At 36.1% G+C, this 24,455-nt stretch overlaps 1 long non-coding RNA gene across 1 annotated transcript in view; it reads left to right on the top strand.

The window, feature by feature from the left end:
* Window positions 1-15,560: 15,560 nt before the first annotated feature.
* Window positions 15,561-24,455, top strand: part of LOC141373791 (uncharacterized) — a 22,912-nt gene continuing 14,017 nt past the window's right edge. The window contains exons 1-2 of the long non-coding RNA XR_012380114.1: window positions 15,561-15,633; window positions 17,303-17,475. This is a non-coding gene — a long non-coding RNA (uncharacterized lncRNA). The remainder of the gene's footprint in view (window positions 15,634-17,302; window positions 17,476-24,455) is intronic.

The following is a 24,455-nucleotide window of genomic DNA, read 5'->3' as shown; positions in this document are numbered from 1 at the left end:
AACATTTGTCCTTATTAAATGGGTAAAATGTAAACACACATACATACTGGATATACATTTGACCAATTTTTTGCCTCATCTGCATCATGACGTCATTGGGTAGAAAAGATGAGAAATTTCCCCAATTATTTCCCTTATTCTTAGCCCATAACAATCAGAATTGCCTAAACACTACTTTTTAGTAAGAATAAGGGTAAAATATTAGTATGGAAGGCAGGTAGCTAACACAGGAACAACAAAAACTGTATTCTAAAGGAAGTCTCTATCTGGACTATGCTGTGTCAAATATGTTTAATAAAATGGTAGTAGATAACACTTAAACGTTTTTTGTAAATAAGCTTTTATTGTGTATTAGAACGTTTCTGGCAGAGCTCTAGTTGTGCTTTATTTTATGCTGAATTAAATTTTATACATATCTGAGATAGTTCAATATCCTCCAAGTTTATTTCTAAAATGACATAGAGTTTACTTTAAAACTCCCAAACTTCTACATCCATGTTTCTGAGTTTCCAGTTTTGAGCTTTCATAATGGAATACTCACTTCTATAGCAGAAGTAGCTCTTGTTATGGGATTAAAATGTTCAACGGGGAAAAAAATGACTTTTCTCTCTTGCGTTACCAAATACCTCTTCATACCTTTCAAAGTGACCTTTTAAAATCGAATGTGAAATGCATAAAAGATTATGTCTCTCTACATATGCACATATTCACAATGTCCTAGGGCATTATTGCAGCAGGAAAGTTCCTGATATTTTAGAGTCAATTTAAAAACAAACAAAAATACTTAAAAAATAACTGCATCTTATAGAATCTTAAGTACTTCTTTTTTACCACGTTACATAAAAGGCATATCTAAATTTAGACATATGTAGATAAACATGCCAATCCCTGAAAAACCCTAGACCACAGAGTGCTAGGGAAAAGTCTGTATTATATTAAACATGAGACTCCATTTCCTTGTTTTGAATTATTGGTGCTTCTGTGGCAACAGCACAATAGAGAACTTTGTTGCCCTCTCAGCAGAGCTATTTATATTATTTAACCTCTTCCCTGGGAGTTCTTCCTCTACTGAGTTCTTCCATTATTTTAATAAAGCAGTTCATTCAAAGATTTTTTTTTTTTTTAAAGTCGTTGCAAAATGTGAACAAACAACACATGCCTTTAAGCTGTTTAGGGCAAACAATCTAGACACGGAGCTAAACTTATGACGAGTTTTAAGTACCAAAATACCCATTTAACAGATCATGGAAATAAAAGAATAATTTCTTGCAACTGAAAGGAATGGCATATGATTTCTAAATGCTCTAAAATTCTACCAAAATATCCAGAAATGAGAAATTGTTAAGTCATAATTAAAACACTTCAAAGGAGGAGATTTCTACAAAATCAAAGTTCAAGGTGGTATTCCTTCCTGATTGTAGGATGTTGCAAGGGTCAGATGTTGCAAGTGCAGTGACACAAACGGGAAAAAAGACTAACCTTAAACTTTATTTCCATAAAGGTACACATCATAAACATTTCTTTAATACGTACCCTAAAGAACCAGTCATATTAACCAAAAAAAGAGAAGAATTCATCAATGAGATTTAAATTGGTGACTTGTTAAACTATGAACATTTCCTTTAGTTAGGAAATCAGCTAACCATTTAGTTGGATCAGCAGTAGGATCTTTTCACAAAATCTTTTGAACACAGTAACTGAAATTAAGTCCCGTATATGGAAATCACAACAACTGAAAGAAGTTGTTAGGTAACAAGAGAATGAAGTAGGAAAAATAACTACCAGTGAATCTTCTCCAACGACTAAGAAATGTTTGGAGTAGTGGGTAGTACAAGGCAAGATAGTGGAGTCAGGCAAAATGGAAGCAAAGGTCTATAAATACTATGTATAAATGGAAATTCCACCTCTCTGGATTTATCTGTCATTTCCCGCACAGACCTACTCTCCACATACAAGGAAGCTCTCATTTTTCATTCAACTAACCAAGACCTTTCCCTCTTCTATCCACTTGGGCTGGCTGTTCCAGCTGTCTGCCCTTCTCCCCCCCCCCTTTTTTTTTTTGCTGGCAAACATACTTGTTGGGGCGCCTGGGTGGCTCATTCGTTAAGCATCTGCCTTCGGCTCAGGTCATGATCCCGGGGTCCTGGGATCGAGCCCCGCATCGGGCTCCCTGCTCCGCGGGAAGCCTGCTTCTCCCTCTCCCACTCCCCCTGCTTGTGTTCCCTCTGTGTGTCTCTCTCTGTCAAATAAATACATAAAATTTTGAAAAAAAAAAAAGTACTTGTTTAGACTTAGATCAGTTAAAAGTACTTGTTTAGACTTAGATCAGTTGTCTTGTCTGTCAGCTTGCTCAGTGTCGCCCCACTCAAGAGAGCTTGTCCCTGCTTCTTCACTGTCATGGGCCATCATCCCTATTTCTGCCTGAGTGCTCCCATTTTATCATTATGAAGGTGTTTTTATCTAGTTCTCCCTAAACTGGGCCCTCCTCAAGGGCAGAGTCCACAAAAACTCATTCATTCATCCTTGTGCCTTTTTTTTTTGAACTGTGCTATGATTACTGAATGACTGTAATAATAGTATCAAAATGGATTTAAAATTAGTAATAATAAACCATAATATGTTTTTAAAAATTACAATGTTCCAATGTGTTTTAAAATGTAAGTTGGCTCATATAATAAAATGCAAGAAGACATTTAAGGTCTAGAAGAAAAATAATAAGGATACAAAAAGAAAAATTTAGGAGAAAAAAAAGCCACTTTTGTCACTGTCTGCTATGACTATGAGCAAACTTAGTAAATATTCTCCTACAAAAAATTTTTGAAGTGAATATTATAAAGGCTAAAATGAATAAGCATTATTTCTAGTCTTATATGTGGCTCACAAAAAAAAGTAAATTGGGTAAGCTGTCATTCCAAGTATTCATTACTTCTTTATAAAATGTAACACCACCCACTTTCTTTGAAAGAAAAAAAATCATATATTCTCTCTTATTAAAACCTATGCCCTCTAGAGGTGCTCTGTCAAGCTGAGAAATGGCATGTCAGGAGACATGATCTGCTGCAGAGACAGATGTCCCTATTCAAAATGCATGTACAATGATCAATCACAACTCAGAACAGTCCTGAAAACTAAAGTGCCACACTTAAAAAACAATTACAGAAAGACATGTTAAAATAACATCAAGAAGCTTGATACACACTGAATGCATTACCCAAGAAATTCAAAAGAGTATTTGTAGAACATGAGAGGATTTTGTGTTTTGCGAAGGTTCCACATAAGAATTTAAAAAGTACTGTTAGAGGAAATATCGTGCCAAGGTCCACACCTGCTCTTGGGTGAACTCCCCTCGCCTTATGCTACAAGTTAGCCTTTCAATATCCATGCCTGGCCTATCATTAATTCCACTCCAAGTTCCATAAAGAATTTAGTATTTGTCACTCCTAAGCAGGTCTATGATTTTATTTCATATGTGTGTAATCTTAAACAATACAGAACAGTGTAAACATATTTTTGAGAGTATAGGATTATCTATGCCTACACCTCATTTATTATCAAAGCCACATAATATTCCATTACATGAAAATACCCTGAATTATTAATTTTTCCTATTGATGTATATTTGGTTTGATTCTGGTTTTTCAGTATTATAAACGTTTCTCTACATGTCTTGTGTACATAGGAGTATCTCTAGGGTATTATACCTCCCAGTGGAATTGCTGGATGGGCCCTAATAAGGTGCACAACTTGACTACATACTTATGAACATATTGCTCTCCTAAGTGGTACTAATTTACCCTTCTCCCCAATATGAAGAAATGCCCCAATGCTCCACATTCTCACCAACACCTGGTGTTGCTGAAATTTATTTTGTCAGACTGATGGGTGTATGCAATTGTATAACATTGTGGCTTCAATTTGCATTTCCCTGATCATGATTTTAGCTGTTTAGTTAGTGGCCATTTAGATTTTATTTTATCAAAATTGACTATTCTTATTTGTCCTGTTTTCCCCACGTTATTTTTTTTGATATCCTGAATGCTAATCCTTTGTCAAATTTATGTCATACATGTCTTTCCCCAGTCTTTGACTTGTTTTTCTTTCACTGTACAAATTTTAAATTTAATGTTTTAATTATTGCTCATAATTACCAATCCTTTCCCTCAAGATAGTGCTTTTTTGTATTTTGCTTAGAAAATTCTTCCACCCTCTATATCATATTTTCCAATTTGCATTTAAATGTAAATCCTTAATTCATCTGAAAATGCCTTTGTGCTTTTATGAGGCAGGGATACAAATTCAATTTTTTTGTCCCAGTGCCATTTATTAAATAACTCATCCTTTTGATGATCAACAATGCCACCTCTGTCATATATCTGGTTTCCACATATAAATTGGTGCTTTCTTGGCAATGCAGTCTAATTCATTTGGCTATGCATAATGTACAATATTATGGTTTTATAAGAAGTCTACATATGTTATAATACCATTCTTCCCATTTTTTTTCTTTTTATTCATGATTATGTTTTCTTTCTGTGGTCCTTTATTCTTTCACGTAAATTTGAGAATTAGCTTGTTGAATTCCACAAAAAATTCTGTTGGGTACTTGATTAGAATTCCATAGCTCAATTTGAGGAGAATTAACATCTTAGTAACACTGAGTATTTTAATTCATGAGAATAGTATCTTTCTCTATTTACTAAATCTTCTGAAATGGCTTTCAATAAAGATCATCTTTGTACATGAAGATATTTTTTATCTTTTATTAGACTCCTAGGCTCTTTTTTTGCATACGGCAAATGTTAGAAACATCCTCAATTGTATTTTCTAACTATGGAAATACATCTTCTTGATCTTTGTATCCAGAGCTCATTGTACATTTAGTGCTCCTTATATGCATTTTGATTATGAATCAATGAATGACAAATTGTTGTGACTTTACATGAGAAACAAAATTCTATAATGATGGTAAACCATAAATATACTATTGGGCATTATTTTGCTTTAATTTCAGCTAAGGTAAGATTAACATAGGGGAAAAATTCAGATAAGAATTAACTAAATTTTTAAAGATCAATTTCAAAAGAAATTAAGGAAGGGCAGAAAAGGTTGCGGAAGGCAACATTTCAGACAATATCAAGAAGAGAAAGCTAAAACCAAGGGAGAAACATTTTTAAAAAATCTGATTCATCATAAAGGGTCTAGAATTATTTATTGTAGAAAAAAATTATACCTACATCTAACTGACTCTTTGAAGGGAGTTTTACTATAACACACACATACTTAGTATTTTAAATATATTGTGTATGTATTTAATATTTTAAATACACTATATATTTAACCGTGTTCCTATGAAAACCAATTAATATGTTTACAAGGTTAACATATAATCAGGAGCCTGAAAGGTGTGTTACTTTGCACATATGAAAAGCACCCATCCAACATTGCTAAGGTTTTTAAAAAATGCTTCTCTTAACTGGAAATGTTTGATCCAAATGTGATAACTATAACTGTTGAGTATAGCCAGCACTCAACTTAGAAGAAAATAAATGAACATTTGCAATACTGCTATTCTTTAACAATTTATTGCATTACTAAAATTCACATTTCCAAAATTCTACACAATCCAAATCAGAACTTTTGGTGCTAAAAGAAAAACAGTCATTGTTCAGCAAATGCACTACTCTACATTAGCCGAGAATTCTATTTCATTCATTTTACTCTTTCCTCCCACAAAGTCTGGAATTAAGATTTCTTCCCTTCATTCAGCCACTCAATGATTTATCAAATATTTATTAAATTCAGTCTTTATGCTGGGCACTTTAGTAGATTCTGGAAACACATTGGTAAATGGAATGTGCCTGATTCCCACCCTTACAGAAGCTTACGGGCTCCTGGAGAAGACAGATATTAAATAAGGACTCACCATTCTGTATTAAGGTGTTATGACAAGGGAAGTACGGGGTGCTATGAGCACAACTGGGGACCCGAGAGAGTAGGCATCATGAAATGCCCATCTTGAGGAAGTGCTATTAAAACTAAGGCTTAAAGAAAACTTAAGAATTAGGCAGGAAAAAAAAGTGTTCAGGCTGAGGGAAAGGCATGGGGTGCATGAAATGTGAGATCACAGCATTTCTAGCATCCAGGAAAATAAGGAGGAAACTAATATCAAATATCCATTCTTTGAGTTCTCACTCAAAAACATGGCAGCCTGAAATACAAGGACTTTCTGGTTCAATATGATGACAAGGAGACAGAAATGGGAACTCCTAATGTTCTAAGCTGTGAATCTTCTCTTTACAAGACAATATGTATGTACCTAAAATGTATTTATGCAAGAAAGCTGGGATTAATTCACAAATAGCTCCTACACAATCTCACTTTAATATACACATCTGTACTGAGTACGGCATGCAGGTATACAGCCACATATGTGCAACTCGAATAATTCCAACTGCATCATTCTTTTAAAATCATACACTGTACACTTGTAGCAACTACATTTCCTCCCCTAATTATAATTTCTACAAGAAAGTTTTACCATAAGATGATGGCAAGCGATAATGGTAAGAGATGATCAATAGTACACAGGGATGTTTGCAATTCAGGCAAACTTTGCATAAATTATTTCTTGAACATTTTAAGGAATTTCCATATAATTATTAAATACACTAAGTATTCTTTACAGATTATGTTTAGTATAGCAAATCAATGTTAATGCTACGTTTGCTCTTGCCAAATCAAATAATATGATTACAAGAAAATTTGGGTAACTTAATTTCAACAAACAGTAAGTAAAGCTTGTAATTTATTTTTGTCTTTTCATTAAAAATTGAATAAAATGCCAATTTGAATGATGATATAAAATGCACCCAGACTTTGCTGTTTTCTATTTTATTTGGCTTTTCTAAAGACCAAAGAAAAAGAAGGCATTTTTCAATAATGATTCAGAAGGTGCACATAAAATCTAATCATAATGCCAGAAGCAACCATGACTAGTAATTTAGAATTTCCCTTCTTACTCCCTAAATTATGCATTTACATATGTGTATATACATATATATTCAAAACAAATCATTCTTTAGGTTTATTACCTACTTTTTTAAAAAACAATGTCATTTAAAAGATTTGGCACCTAACCTATTTTATGAATGTGCAATATTCCACAGAAAAATAAAAAATGCACTATATTGACTTGGCTATTTTCTACATTAGTAGGCATTCAGATATTTTTCTAACTTTATTTGCTCTTTATAAATAATGCAGCATTGAATCTTTTTATTTTATGCCTGTTCTGATAACATGGGAACTCACTGGCAGAAAAAGTGATAAAAAAATAAAGCACGTATTTAAAAAACTGTATGCAAACATTCATCGAAGTCCAACTCTATGCCAGGCCCTTTCATAAGCACAGAGGATACAGAGATGAGTAAGAACCAACACACTTGCCAGGAGCTCACTAACTATCAGTCATTTTCAGCTGGGACAGTTTTGCCTTGCAGAGGACATCTGGCAACACTTGGGAGACATTTTTGGTTGTTACAGTGTGGAGGGAGAGTGCTATTGGCATGTAGTGGGTAGGGGCCAAAGATGCTGCTAAAAATCCTGCAATGCACACAACTGGCCACCACAACAAAGAATTATCAAGCCCAAAAGCCTTCTGTATGGTCTGTCGAGCTCTATCACACTCAAGAGTTCATCTCTCCTCAATGATAACATTTAATAAGTTATACCAACAAACAGGTACACCAACAAACTCCATGAAACTACGTATTTATTACGTCAACAGAATGGCCCAACCACAAGGAGCCAATCCCAGTTCCCATACTCTTATTGCAAACACAACGATTCAAAGACTGACCAATGAACCCTGAAGCTTGGCAAGTGCGAGGATTTTACATCTGGTGCATAGACCTCAGACTCTGTTCAATGTGGCTTCTTCTACTCTCTTTCAGACCTTTATAGAGTTTAGGATTGTCTCAGGCAAGAAAATGAAAATAAGGTATTTTTAACTACCTGCTCAATTGCTTGGAAAATAACCTGTTAAAACATTTAAACATCCACTTCTCATTTTTTCCAAAGTCCTAGAGTAGCCAAATGATATTAATCACTGGAATTCCTTGATGAGAGATGGAATTTTTCAAAGTTTAGAGGGTTCATTTTATTTTTCAAGTTGTTTGTTTTGGAACGTGTATGTGCTGTGCATGTATGTGTGTGTGTACAGTAAGTATGTGGATACAAAATTACTATAAAATATTATATATATGTTATATACTATATATATTATATAAAATATAGAGAGATATATACATACACCTGCAAGACAATGATAAAGTTGTTACAAACCCTGCAGCATTACCTTCTCTGAAATTCTAGAAGATTCAATTTCTATAGACCCACATGAGCCTTCAAAGAGCAGCAAACTCATAGCAATTGAAATCCAAGTAATTATAAGTTCTTCAACTACAATTGCAATATTTATTAGGCAAAAGAATCCTGATTTGGGGTAATGCTGTATATAATGAGATTGCACATTTCCTTTAATCTTCCATTTGTTCAAATAACCATAGCACAGCTGGTGGCAATAAAAGCTACTCAATTGTTTTCTCACTGTCTAAACTTGGAATAAATGGTCCAGCTCTAGAAAAGAAGTTGTTCTTTTGTCTGATAAGTTCCTTTCAAGTGGTTATCAATTTAAGTAGAGAAAGTCAAAGCAGTCCATCAGTAAATACCTCATCAGATAAAACATCAAATACCAACCACCCCCATTACTAAAAACACTGGTTCGGAAAATAAACAAGGGCAAAATGGCTCACTGCTTTTAATCAGTGTAATGAATACCATTAACTCGAACAGCAAACTCCCTATTCACCAGAAGTGAATTATTTAGTTCCAATATCTTTCCAATGGTTTCTTTTTCTCTTTAAACTTTAATTAAAATCAACCACATCTGAAAACTGAGGAGCCTGAGCCTAAGAAAAGATTTTCAGCAACAAAAGTTTTTATAAAACTTTGGTTCTGGGAACCTCTCTGACGTTTGAATATTGTTCAATTCAGCTGGAAATGCAATTTGTATAACTTAAACATCCATAAAGGAAGATATAAAATTCAAGCTATTCAACCAACTTTTGTGAAGAAAATTCTAGGTACTGAATACCATGAGTACATGATAAAGAAGGCAGGCATCAAAGACCGTATCAGCTCAAGCATTTTACATATCAATTGCATGTTTGTCAATGAAACATGGAAATTGATAACATTTTGAAAATACCTATAAAATAGGGGTACCTGGGTGGCTCAGTCAGTTAAGCATCTGCCTTTGGGTCAGGTCATGATCTCTGGGTCCTGGGATCAAGACCCGAATTGGGCTCTCTGCTCAGCTGGGAGTCTGCTTCTCCCCTCTCACTCTCCCTCTGTGCTCTCTCTTTAAATAAATAAAATATTTAAAAAAAGAACTATAAAATATACAACATAATTAATATTTTTGGAAGAATCTTCTAAAAGCTTTTCTACCATTTTCTTTGATTTCTGAATATTCTAATAGGTTTAGTGTTTTTATTAGCTCTATTAAATATCTGAGTTATCATGAAAATATCAATTGATCAAAAATGTACATTTTGATTTATTCCAATAGCTGTGAGTAGTAACAACATCGATTAAGACTGGCTGTGTTCATTCCTGGTGCTCTGTATTCTACCACCAAGTACTAAGAAGAGGAATAGGAACATTGGAAATATACTATAAGAATGGCTCCATGGGTTTTTGTTGAGATTTTCATAGTATTTATGTATCCACCTAATATTTACCATCTACCACACACAAAGCTATGTAAAAGATAGAACCAGAAGCACAAAATATTTCCAGTTGAGGAAACATATGACAAAAGAGCCATTTATAGAATATACTGGATACCATGGGGGAAACAAACCCCCAGACTAAAAGGAATGTGCATAGATTCTCTTTCTGATCCAACTCTAATTCCTGAGTGTTGAACTAGCCCCACCACAAGAGTTCAGAAACAGCTATCAACTATGAACTGATACAATATTCCTCCTTGATGAGTATTTTGATTTTTTAAAATAAACGTCTGATTTTCAAACTTAAAATTCTGTGAAAGAAAATAGCATGAGCAGATAGCTCATAAGATACTGCTTCCAGCAACATTTTTGTGCATATCATGATTTTTGCTTTGATCTCCCTTCAACAATCATGGAGATTATTATAAGTGAAATTTTATCCATTCATGTGAAACACCCAGTATTGATTTCTCCTTTATCTGAAGAAAGGGACAAGTTTTCTTTGAATGTTTTTTTCACCACCTACATAGACTGAAATTAAGTCAAATTCACCATTTATAATAGAAAGCTCTTGTTGTTCTTCAATAAGCATCATCTCTAAAACATATATGCTCTGAACTTAACAAGGCATCACGATGGACATACACAGACACTCCTGGGCACAATGTTTAAATACCCCTATAGTAAATAATAGTTTTCCCTTAATGGCACTAATGTGTATAACAAAAAGTAAATGAAAAAGATGTGGCCTAAACACCATTTAGATGTAGTCAACATTTTTAAAGAATATATAGCTAAATTTCTAAATTCACCTATATGAACAGCTTTCACTTACAACCTGAAATTTTGTCTAATTAAAACCTAGATTTGAAGAAGGGCTTTGAAATGTCAGTAAGAGAGTAAATTAATTAATCTTCCCCATAAGAACTAAAATTCATACAGTAGGCATACATGGGTAAGACTGTCTTAACAAAAATCATCCTTTCTAAAATAAGATGTGTCAATCCTTCAAAATGAATGGAAAATGAATTGCTGGCCTCTATATCCATGTCCCTCTTGCAACCCCCATACCTCATTTCATGATGGTTATAAAGTACTTCACTTATAGAACTGCCGTTTAATTTTTTTAAAACTATGATGTGCCTATGACTTCTTTAAACTAATTCATTAGTAATTATTTTTATATGTTTAGTCTGTTTTGTTCTTCCTTGACACATTGGTTATTTACGAGCGTGTTGTTTAATTCTCAAGTATTTGTGAATTTACCAAATTCCCTTCTGTATTTGATTTCTAATTTCATTCTATTGTGGTTGGATAATATACTTTGCATAATTTCAATCCTTTTAAATTTATTGAAACTTGTTCTATGGTGACCATATTTGGTCTATCTTAGAGAATAGACCTTATGCACTTGAGAACAATGTATAATATGTTGCTGTTGGTTGGAGTGTTCCACAGATATTTGTTAGGTCTAGTTGGTTTAGAGTGTTATTGTTATTAAAGTCTGCTATTTTCCATATATCATCTATCTAGTTTTTCTATTCATTATTAAAAGTGGGTGATACAGTATCCAACTATTATGGTTAAATTTTCTATTTTTCCCTTTATTCAGTGTTTGTTTCATATATTTTGTGGTTCTGTTATTAGGTACATTAATCTTTATAACTGTTATGTCTTCTTCATTGACCACTGATCAATAAAAAAAGTCTTCTTTTGTCTCTAGTAACAGTTTTTGTCTTAAAGTCTATTTTGTCTGATATTAGTATCTCTTTTGGTTACCGTTACCATATCTTTTTCTAACCTTTTAACTTTCCAACTGCTTGTATCTTTGAATCTAGTTATGTTTCTTGTACACAGGAGATAGATAGATGTTTTCTTATCCATTCTGTCAATACCTGGCTTTTAATTGCTTTATTCAACCCATTTATATTAAACAAATTGCTAATAAAGTAGAATTTATGTCTGCCATTTTGTTTTCTATGTCATGTCTCTTGTTCCTCTACTCTTTTATCCTTGTTCCTCTATTCTTCCATTACTGCCTTATGTTGTGTTACACAGATATTTTGTAGTGTACAATGGTAATTGCCTTGTGATTTTTGTTAATATATTTTGTTTTTTAATCCCTGGGGATTAAAATTATCTTAATTTGCAACAATGTAGTTAAGATTAATACTGACTTAATTTCAACATGATATAAAACTTTTGCTACTACATAGCTTTGTTCCTTCCCCCCTCCTTTGTTATTATTGTCATACACATTTTCTTACTACACTATTACCCATTAACATAGTCTTATAGTTATTGTTTTATACAATTGTCTTTTAAGAGAATAAGAATTATAAATAAAAATACATTATACAGTCTTTTATATTGCCTATATAGTTACCCCTATCAGTATTCTTTATTTCTTCATGTGGACTTTAATTGTGGTTTTGCAGTCTTTCATTTCAGCCTGAAGGAATTTCTTTACTATTTCTAGTAGGGCACATTTGCTAGTGACAAATTCTTTTTGTTCATCTTGCAATATCTTAATTTGTTCCTAAAATTTGAAGGACAGCTTTGCTGGATATAAAATTTCTGGTTGACAATTTTTCAACACTTTCTAACGAGTAATCATCTGTCAATCATATTGAGGCTTGCTTAATTTGATGAGTTTCTTCTCTTTCACTGCTTTCAATATTATCTTTGATCTTTCCATCACCAGTTTGATTATGAGGTGTCTGGGTGTGGTTCTCTTTGAGTTTTTCATACTTGGGGTTTGTTGAGCTTCATGGACATGTAGAATAATTCCTAGATACAAATTTAGGGTTTTCAACCATATTTCTTGAAATATTCTTTCTGCTCCTTTCTTTCTTTCCTTTCCTTCTGGAACTTCCATTATGTACATGTTGGTACACTTGATGAGGTTCTATAAGTCCTGTTCATTTTTCCTCATTCTTTTACTTCTCTGTTCCTCATATCAAATAATTTCAACTGACCTATCATCAAGTTCACTAATTCTTTTTCTTCGGCCAGCTCAAATTTGTTAAGCTACCCTAGTAAATTTTTCATTTCAGTATTGTGGTTTTCAACTCGAGAAATACTACCTGATTTTTTTCATAATGTCCAACTGTTTACTGATATTGTATATTTGGTTGAGAATACATTGTTATCATACCCTCCCCTTTAGTTCTTTAAACCATGGTTTCCTTTAGATTTTTGAACATGTTTATCATAGCTGGTTTAATTACTTTGTCTAGTAAGTCTAACATCTGGGCTTCCTCAAGGACAGTTTTTATTGACTTTTCCCCCCTATATATGGGCCATACTTTTCTTTTTTTGCATATGTAGTACATTTTCTTTTAAAGATTTTATTTATTTGAGAGAGAGAGAGCATGGGGGTAACGGCAGAGGGAGAGAGGGAGAGAATCTCAAGTAGACTTTGTGCTGAGCACAGAGCCCTGTAGTACATTTCTGTTGAAAACTAGACATGTAGGGGTGCCTGGATGGCTCCGTCAGCCAAGCATATGACTCTTGGTTTTGGCTCAGGTCATGACCTCAGGGTCGTAAGACTGAGCCCCAAGGCAGGCTCCATGCTCAGTGCAGAGTCTGCTTGAGAGTCTCTCCCTCTCTCTCTGCCCTTTCTCCCACTCACCCACTCTCTCTGTATTTCTCTAAGATAAATAAATCTTCAAAGAAAAAAGAAAAAACCATACATGTTCAACAATATAATGTAGTGATTCTGGGTATCAGATTCCTTTCTTATCCTGCTCCTGCTGCTTTTGCTTTTGTTTGCTCAGTGACTTTTATGAATTCTCTGAAGTTTGTATTTTTGTCATGTGCAGCCACTGAAGTCATTGCTCAGTTAAATTTGTGATCAGCTAGTTTTTAGACGAAGATTTCCTTAAATATTTTAACCAATACACCTCCCAGACTTCGTCAAGGGGTCCTATATGCATGTTGGGGCAAATATTCAATGTTCTGGTGGACATACACCTCTGACTTAAGTCCTGACTTCCTCCTTGTGCAGAAGCTCAAGATCAGCCAAAGGTAAAGGGCTCTCTCAGGTGTTTCCTGGGCATGTGCACTTCTTTGCACATACCCCTAAAGCAGGCCCTGAAAAAAGTTCCTTTGTTATACAAAGGAAGACACTGAAGCATCATCAATATAAATGCTTAAATGACCCAGAACTTAATTTACTGCAGATATGTTCTTTACCATTAGCTTGTATTTCTCCGCCTGGCTCTGAATAAGTCATGGCTTTATGTTCATCAGAACAAACTTCTCTCTGCATAGTTTGCAGATGATTTAAAAACACAGAACCCAATCCAAGCATTAAAAGTCAAAATGTTACAAAGGGTGCATATTTCAATAAAACCTTGAAGATGATAGAGTTCAGGAAATGCCAAAGTGCTTCCCTCTTCAAATTAGAATTCTAAACAGTTGTACAAAAGCTCCTGAGTTCAGCATCTTCTGTACCCCACTCCCCAGACAGAGGTTTCATGGTTTTCACACATGCTCAGCACATATAGCGCATTTAGAAAAGGGCTTATAAAACCAAACACTTTGACTTCATAGGCTTTTTTAGGGACCTTCCTAAGAGATGATAATTGAATTTTTCCAGTGCTGCTTTCTTGTTACAGAGATCATCTTCATGAGGATGAGAAAGACCACAGCATTATATCAAACACACCCAATTCTTTCACTAAAAGTCATCAGAGACTCTACACCAGGACATTTCTGGGATCAATCAGTTATCTTTTTATTTTGTCCCCAGATATAACTAGATAAAAAGGAATTAGCCAAATAAGAAAGCTATGCTTGGAACTTGATATATTAAAATCAATTCATACATTTTTAAAGTTCCACTTGACTAAATTTCCCACAAGTTGAGAATCTGCACTTAAGATAAATCATTGGATTTTACGTTATGCTCGTAAAAATTAACGGGTTGGTATTTTGCATGTGTATGCCTTTAGTTAATAAATAATATCTGGCTTAAAATTAGCTGACTGATGATTACAGTTGGATACCACAGATCATTCCAAAGGATTTTATTTAACCTGACAAAAGGTTTAATTTCTGAAATAAGTAAATTGACTCTTATCAAATGATACATAGTTATGGTAAGAGGTCATTACAATACTACTCTATTTTTAAATCTTTGGAAAAGAAAAAAGTATCGTAAGTAGGAAAATCTATTAAAGAAATGTGAAGTGCAAATTTAAGCACAAAAAACCCAAGGAAGACAAAAGTTAAAAGTTCTCAGGTTAACAACCATTCAGTTATGTTAAATTTAATATGTGTTCAATTAGGCTATTAAATGTGTATTTTAATGTACCACAGGTGAAATGCAGAGTAGTTAATGTTTCCATGAGAATTTAATTTCTACACTTCCTTACTTTCCCATGTTGAAATATACAACCTTTGAGTTGGGTTAATATAGCCCTTGGCAGTTAATTGTTCTGGTTTTATTTTAAAAAGAAAAGAATAAAGCAACTGACAGTATTTAGTATTATTCATGTTTAAATGGTCTTTGTTGGTTTTAAAAATAATACCTTAGCAAGAGGAAAAGATTAGAGGATGTGCTTCTATCTTTGCTAGCGCCAACCTGCTTGAGTTGATATAATTTTTTAGCCAGGCTATATTAATAAGCAGCAAATCACCATGTTAAAATAAATCAAAAGAAATGATCATTTAATTCTATTTTATTTACAGAATAAATAGCCACAATTCACACATGAAACCCTTAGTGTCATCACTAATTTACTTCTGCAATAAGAACAACAAAAACTAAGGAGTATGCCTTTGACTTCACTGACTCCACTCCACAAAAACTTATAAACACCATGAGAAAAAGGTAACAAAATTTCCCTTCTTGGTGTTTATGAAAAGAGCATGCCCCCCAAAACCCTAGCTATCTTAATCCTGTGCTTGTTTTCTCTTTAAGCCACCAACCTTTTTGTTGGCGCTCTCTGTGCATCTTAAATACAGAGTGTAAACCTTAATTTATAGTGGGAATGAAGATGAGAAACCTTTCCATTAGTCCCATGGATTTACAGCATGATGGTTTCTGGACTTGTGTGATTACCCTACAATATATCACCCCAGTAGACTGGGCTGTGATGCATACCTTGGGATCCTTAAGAATCTACTCCCAAATGAGTGGGAGAGAATGGTAGTGCTGGCTTCAGAGAAGCTGAGGAGGGTTCCCATTAGAATACATTTTGTTAAGTTGGAAACAGCTGTGAAGTTGTCCAACATGTCCACTCCATGTTTTAGAGCCATGAAGTCTCTATCCTAAGGCTGGTTCAGTTGATTTAACAGACTGACTCTTAGCTTCTCTGCACGTAGCTGTTGATCTAGCTCTGGGTGATTTCCCAAGCATAAGCCTAGCCATCCCAGCAAAGTCAATTTCCAGGAAGAGAGCACTATAATGTCCCAGATCAACCTATTTTGTATAGCCATGCTCTTTGAGAAATAAATGGCCTGGTAATTCATTACCTCCTAGTTACTCATTTATTCCTACCCTTACACAGTAATCAGAGCTTTAAAAGCAAATCTAAATCCCAGCTACACCACTTAGTAGCTCCATGACTTTGCATAAATTGTTAATTCCTATAAACCTCAGCTGTCTTATCTCCAAAGTGGAGAAAATAAGAATTTCTCCTAAAACTGGTGTGCTGACTAAATGAGATAATATTTTTAAAGCTCTAAAAATAGTGCCTGCCTATGAATAAGCACTCAACAAATACTAGCCTTCTCGACAGCAGTATTGTAAATACTAAGAAGCATTATCAAAGAACACATCTGATTAGCAATGCTTTGACCAAGTTTAAAAGGCAACCACTGGGAACTGATGAAAGGCATAGGTTGCTAGACTAGATGTGACTTATTATAGGGATCATCATTCTTTGTTCAAATTTTACTAAGCAAGTTGACAATTCCTCTAAAAGGCTTACATTACAAGGTGAATATAAGACAAACACACACATCAGTATGACTGGGGGAAATTACAGCAAATGCCAACTGACGTAAAAGTGCTTGAACATGGGAAACTCCTATCTGGTAAAAAGGGGTTACACTGTGGTTATTTCTAAATAAAATAACATTGTGTTATTCTGAATATATTTCTTTGATAAAATTGGGCTCTGAAGGAGATCTCAAGTTCCCTTATTCAGTCAATATTTACTGATAGCCTATTATGTGCTAAACCACTAAACCTCACACAATACTCAGGGATAAAAATGGCTTCTCTTCGTATATCAATAAAATCTTACTTGTTTTAGGGGAAAAAATGTAATCATTCTATTTTGACAAAATTTTAATCCCTACTTAAATATTTCCTGAGGAAAACTGCAGGATTCACCTCAGTTTATATTAACTAAAAACAGCACTTATTCTAAAAGATGTGAATCAAAATTATTACACTGTTTGAAATACTGAAGTTGACTGAAGAAGCCTACTGATTTATAAGACTATTTTTGTCACTTTTTAAATGGCTTTCCTTTTTGTTTTTCTTTTAAAAGACCCTGCAGTTTAGAGGAAAGATGGCGGAGGAGTAGGGGACCCTATTTCTACTGGCCACCGGAATTGAGCTGGATATATCTAACAGACCACTCTGAGCACCGACGAAACCAGCCTGAGACGTAAGGAGATCTGCATCTCTACAAACAGAACATCGCAGGGGGTTGCTTTCGAGGTAGGGAGCAGGGAGCCGTGATTCTGCGGGCAGATATCGAAGGGAGGGAGCCTGGCGGAGATTCTACACCACCGGGAGCGATAGTCTTCCGTGGTGTGGATTGGGCACAGACTCCCAGACCTGTAGCAGCGGGGAAAGGACTTTAGGGCAGCCCCCGGGGCCGAAACCCGGAGCCGCTGGGTCGCGACTGCAAACTGGGGGTGGCTGGTGGTTTTAGAAGCACAAAGAGCAGAGATGTGCCCTAACTGGAGGCAGGACTGGGGGCGCTATGGAGGGGCGCACTCCCCAAGATCACGGACAGAAACGGAGACAGTGTGGCCTGGAGAGCTCACTGAAGGACAGACGGCGGTCTCTCTGCTCTGAGGCAGAGGGTTAGAAATGGTCTTTTCAGCTCTGACTCGCAGAAGAGACTCGGAAAGCCACCAGCGAAAACCGCCAGGGAACAAAAGCCCCAAAAACTGATTCCCGCTGAGCCCATCCCCCACCACAGGGGGGCAGGGCAGCCCCGCCCTTAACAGGGTTGCCTGAGTAACAGCGCAGCAGATCCCTCCCCCAGAAGACAGGCTGGGAAAACAAGAGGCCAGCAACCCTAAGGTCCCAAGAAAACAGGTGCATCTTGCTTAGGTTCTGGTCGATAATTTGGACTCTACACATTCCCTCAAACACCCATCAACAGAATGACTAGGAGGAGACCCCAAAATATAAAAGACTCAGAGATTATGACTTATGCTGCAGATTTACAAATGGATGCAGATATAACCAAGATGTCAGAGATGGAATTCAGGCTAGCAATTGTGAAGACAATGGCTAGAATGGAGAAATCAATTAATGGCAACATAGAGTCTCTAAGGGCAGAAATGAAAGCTGAACTGGCAGAACTCAAAAATGCTATCAAGGAGATCCAATCCAATATAGATAATCTAACAGCTACGGTAACTGAGGCAGAAGAACAACTAAGCAACCTGGAAGACAATATAATAGATAAAGAGGGAAAAGAGGAGGCCAGGGAAAAACAACTCAGAATCCATGAAAATAGAATCAGAGAAATAAGTGACACCATGAAGCGTTCCAATGTCAGAATTATTGGAATTCCAGAGGGGGTGGAGAGAAAGAGAGGACTAGAAGATGTATTTGAGCAAATCGTAGCTGAGAACTTCCCTAATCTGGGGAATGAAACAAACATTCGCGTCCTAGAGGCAGAGAGGACCCCTCCCAAGATCAAGGAAAACAGGCCAACGCCCCGGCATGTAATGGTAAAACTTGCAAATCTTAGAACCAAGGAAACCATCTTAAGGGCATTTAGGGGGAAGAGATTCCTACGTACAGAGGGAGGAACATCAGAATAATGTCAGACCTATCCACAGAGACCTGGCAAGCCAGAAAGGCCTGGCAAGACATATGCAGGGTACTAAATGAGAAGAACATGCAGCCAAGAATGCTTTATCCGGCAAGGCTGACATTTAAAATGGATGGAGAGATGCAGCGCTTCCACGACCGGCAGAAACTGGAAGAATATGTGACTACTAAGCCGGCACTGCAAGAAATATTAAGGGGGGTTCTATAAAAGGAGAAAGACCCCAAGAGTTATATACAACAGAAATTTACGGGGACAATCTATAAAAACAACATCTTCACAGGCAACATGATGACAATCAATTCATATCTTTCAATAATCACTCTCAAGGTGAATGGCCTGAATGCTCCCATAAAACAGCACCAGGTTGCAGATTGGATAAAAAGACAGGACCCATCCATACGCTGCCTACAAGAGACTCATTTTGAACCTAAAGATACATCCAGACTGAAAGTAAAGGGATGGAGATCCATCTTCCATGCCAGCGGACCTCAAAAGAAAGCTGGGGTAGCAATTCTTATATAAGACAAATTAGATTTTAAACTAAAGAATATAATTAGAGACACAGAAGGACACTATATCATTCTTAAAGGGTCTGTCCAACAAGAAGATCTAACAATTGTAAATATCTATGCCCCCAACATGGGAGCAGCCATCTACACAAGCCAACTGTTAACCAAAATAAAGAGTCATATTGATAACAATACGTTAATTGTAGGAGACCTCATTACTCTACTCTCAGCAATGGACAGATCATCTAAGTGGAAAATCAACAAGGAAATAAGAGCTTTGAATGATACATTGGACCAGATGGACCTCATAGATATTTACAGAACATTCTACCCTAAAACAACAGAATACTCATTCTTCTCGAGCACACATGGAACTTTCTCCAGAAGAGACCACATACTGGGTCACAAATCAGGTCTCAACTGATACCAAAATATTGAGATTATTCCCTGCATATTCTCAGACCACAGTGCTTTAAAACTGGAACTCAATCACAAGAAAACATTTGGCAGAAATTCAAACACTTGGAAACTAAAGACCACTCTGCTCAAGAATGTTTGGGTCAACCAGGAAATCAAAGAAGAACTTAAACAATTCATGGAAACCAATGAGAATGAAAACACATCAGTCCAAAACCTATGGGATACTGCAAAGGTGGTCCTAAGGGGGAAATACATAGCCATCCAAGCCTCACTCAAAAAAATAGAAAAATTCCGAATTCACCAACTAACTCTACATCTTAAAGAACTAGAGAAAAAGCAACAAATGATGCCTAAGCCACGCATTAGAAGAGAAATAATTAAAATTAAAGCAGAGATCAATGAATTAGAAACCAGAAACACAGTAGATCAGATCAATGGAACTAAAAGTTGGTTCTTTGAAATAATTAATAAGATCAATAAACCACTGGCCAGACTTACCCAAAAGAAAAGAGAAAGGACCCAAATTAATAAAATTATGAATGAAAGGGGAGAGATCATGACTAACACCAAGGAAATAGAAACAATTATTAGAAATTATTATCAACAACTATATGGAAATAAACTGAGCAATCTGGATGAAATGGATGCCTTACTGGAAACCTATAAGCTGCCAAGACTGAAAGAGGAAGAAACTGACAACCTGAATAGTCCAATAACCAGTAACGAGATTGAAGCAGTGATCAAAAACCTCCCAAAAAACAAGAGTCCAGGGCCCGATGGATTCCCCGGGGAATTCTACCAAACATTCAAGGAAGAAATAATGCATATTCTACTGAAGCTGTTTCAAAAAACAGAAACAGAAGGAAAACTTCCAAACTCATTCTATGAGGCCAGCATTAGCTTAATCCCCAAACCATGCAAAGACCCCATCAAAAAGGAGAATTTCAGACCGATATCCCTGATGAATATGGATTCCAAAATCCTCAACAAAATCCTAGCTAAGAGGATCCAACAATACATTAAAAGGATCATCCACCACGACCAAGTGGGATTTATCCCCGGGATGCAAGGGTGGTTCAACATTCGCAAGTCAATCAGTGTGATAGAACACATTAATAAGAGGAGGGAGAAGAACCATATAGTCCTCTCAATTGAAGCAGAAAAAGCATTTGACAAAATACAACCATCCTTTCCTGATTAAAATTCTTCAGAGTATAGGGATAGAGGGAACATTCCTCAAGTTCATAAAATCCATCTATGAAAAACCAACAGCGAATATCATCCTCAATGGGGAAAAGCTGAGAGCCTTTCCCTTAAGATCAGGAACACATCAAGGATGTCCGCTCTCGCCACTATTGTTCAACATAGTACTAGAAGTCCTAGCAACATCAATCAGGCAACAAAAAGAAAAAAGGTATTCAAATTGGCAAAGAAGAAGGCAAACTCTCTTTTAGCAGAAAACATGATACTTTATGTGGAAAACCCAAAAGACTCCACCCCCAAATTACTAGAACTCATACAGCAGTCCAGTGATGTGGCAGGATACAAAATCAATGCACAGAAATCAGCTGCTTTCTTATACACTAACAACGCAACTGTAGAAAGAGAAATTAGAGAAACAATTCCATTTACAATAGCACCAAAAACCACAAGATACCTTGGAATAAACCTAACCAAAGTGGTAAAGGATCTATACTCTAGGAACTACAGAACACTCATGAAAGAAATTGAAGACACAAAAAGAGGGAAAAATATTCCATGCTCATGGATCAGAAGAATAAACACTGTTAAAATGTCTATGCTACCCAGAGCAATCTATACCTTCCATGCCATACCAATCAAAATTCCAATGACATTGTTCAAAGTGCTGGAACAAACAATCCTAAAATTTGTATGGAATCAGAAAAGACCCCGAATCGCCAAGGCAGTGTTGAAAAAGAAAAACAAAGCTGGGGGCATCACGTTGCCCGACTTCAAGCTCTATTACAAAGCAGTGATCACCGAGACAGCATGGTACTGGCACAAAAACAGACCTATAGACCAATGGAACAGAATAGAGAACCCAGATATGGACCCTCAACTCTATGGTCAAATAATCTTTGACAAAGCAGGAAAAAACATGCAATGGAAAAAAGACAGTCTCTTCAATACATGGTGCTGGGAAATTGGACAGCCACATGCAGAAGAATGAAACTCGACCGTTCTCTAACACCATTCACAAAGATAAACTCAAAGTGGATGAAAGACCTCAATGTGAGACGGGAACCCATCAAAATCCTAGAGGAGAACATAGGCAGTAACCTCTTTGACATCGCCCACAGCAACTTCTTTCAAGATACATCTCCAAAAGCTAGTGAAACAAAAGCAAAAATGAACTTTTGGGACTTCATCAAGATAAAAAGCTTCTGCACAGCAAAGGAAACAGTCAACAAAACAGAGAGGCAACCCACAGAATGGGAGAAGATATTTGCAAATGACACTACAGATAAAGGGCTGGTATCCAAGATCTATAAAGAACTTCTCAAACTCAACACCCAAAAAACAAATAATCAAGTCAAAAAGTGGGCAGAAGATATAAAAAGACACTTCTCTGAAGAAGACATACAAATGGCTAACAGACACATGATAAAATGTTCATCATCATTAGCCATCAGGGAAATTCAAATCAAAACCACATTGAGATACCACCTTACACCAGTTAGAATGGCAAAAATGGACAGGGAAAGAAACAACAAATGTTGCAGAGGTTGTGGAGAAAGGGGAACCCTCTTATATGCTGGTGGGAATGCAAGTTGGTACAGCCACTTTGGAAAACAGTGTGGAGGTTCCTCAAAAAATTAAAGATAGAACTACCCTATGACCCAGCAATTGCACTCCTAGGTATTTACCCCAAAGACACACAGAGGTAGTGAAAAGAAGGGCCATATGCACTCCAATGTTCATAGCAGCAACGTCCACAATAGCCAAACTGTGGAAAGAGCCGAGATGCCCTTCAACGAATGAATGGATAAAGAAGATGTGGTCCATATATACAATGGAATAGTACTCACCCATCAAAAAGGATGAATACCCAACTTTTACATCAACATGGATGGGACTGGAGGAGAGTATGCTAAGTGAAATGAGTCAAGCCGAGAAAGTCAATTATCATATGGTTTCACTTATTTGTGGAACATAAGGAATAGCAGGGAGGACACTAGGAGAAGGAAGGGAAAAATGAGGTGGGGGTATTGGAGGAAGAGATGAACCATGAGAGACTATGGACTCTGAGAAACAAACTGAGGGTTCTAGAGGGGAGGGGGTGGGGGGATGGGTTAGCCCAGTGATGGGTATTAAGGAGGGCACGGACTGCATGGAGCACTGGGTGTTATACGAAAACAGGGGATCGTGGATCACCACATCAAAAACTAATGATGTATTGTATGGTGACTAACATAACATAATAATATTAAAAAAAAAAAAAGAACCTGCATTTTAAAAGTATAAACTGGATTTAGGATCATACAGACCTTGAATTAAATTGTTAGCTAAGGCAAGTTATCTGCGTCAAGTTTCCTCCTCTGTAAAAATCTGTAAAATAGGAATAACTATCAGCATTTTGTACCTTGTACTTGGGTTTTTATTTCATTGTGTCAACTTGTTTACAACTAAGTCTCCCTTACTAGATTGCTTCTTAGAAACAGCTAAGAAGCATGTCTTGCTCATTTTTATATCAAAGTACTTAACATAGGTGCTTCACACATGGTGGATAATAACTAAATTACCTAAACGTCTAACACCTTTCCGCCTTTTTGGATGATAGCAAAAGCATCAGATCTACCTTTAACCAGTAAAATAATATATTTTTATTTCATTTACTTTGCTTTTGATTGTCATGGAGACAATCTCCAAATCCAATGCTATATAAGATCTAGTTAAAAGTTAAGAGAAATATTCTTTTAGGGGCGCCTGGGTAGCTCAGTCAGTTAAGCGTCTGCCTTTGGATCAGGTCACAATCCCAGGGTCCTGGGATTGAGCCCCACATCGGGCTCCCTGTTCAGTGGGGTGATTGGTTCTCCCTCTCCCTCTGTCCCTCCCCCCTGCTCATTCTCTCACTCTTAAATAAATGAAATCTTTTTTTAAAAAAGAGAAATAATATTCTTTTAATTTTTACTTATTTATTTTTGACAAATAAAAATTGTATCTATTTAAGGTATACAACATGATGATTTGATATACATATACACTCTAAGTGACTACCACAAATTAATTAACATAACTATCACCATCGTTACCATTTATGTGTGTATGAGTGGGATACAATACCTTATAATTATTTACTAGCGTCACCATGCTCTACATTAGAGCTCCAAAACTCATTCATCTTATAGCTGACAGTCTGTACCCTCCGATCAATAAAAGATTATATCTAAACGTCCAATAAATCATCTTAGATACTTGAAATCATGGCTCCCCGGTAATCCCCTGAAGATTCTGATTCAGTAGGTCTGAGATGGAGTCTGAGGGTATGCATTTCTAACAAGCCCCCAGGTGATGCTGAAGCTGCAGGTCAGCAAACCACACTCTGTTGGCAGGCTCTAAATCACTCTGTATTATGCAGCCATCAAAAAAAAAAAAAAAAAAACCACCAAAATCTTGCCATTTGCAACGACGTGGATGGAACTGGAGGTTGTTATGCTGAGCGAAATAAGTCA

The sequence above is a fragment of the Callorhinus ursinus genome, unplaced genomic scaffold, assembly GCF_003265705.2.
Source record: "Callorhinus ursinus isolate GAN/ISIS: 27379988/994484 unplaced genomic scaffold, GSC_fseal_2.0 scaffold12, whole genome shotgun sequence".
Classification (NCBI taxonomy): domain Eukaryota; kingdom Metazoa; phylum Chordata; class Mammalia; order Carnivora; family Otariidae; genus Callorhinus; species Callorhinus ursinus.
Note: the sequence above shows the minus strand (reverse complement) of the source record. Positions and strands in the feature narration are given on the sequence as shown.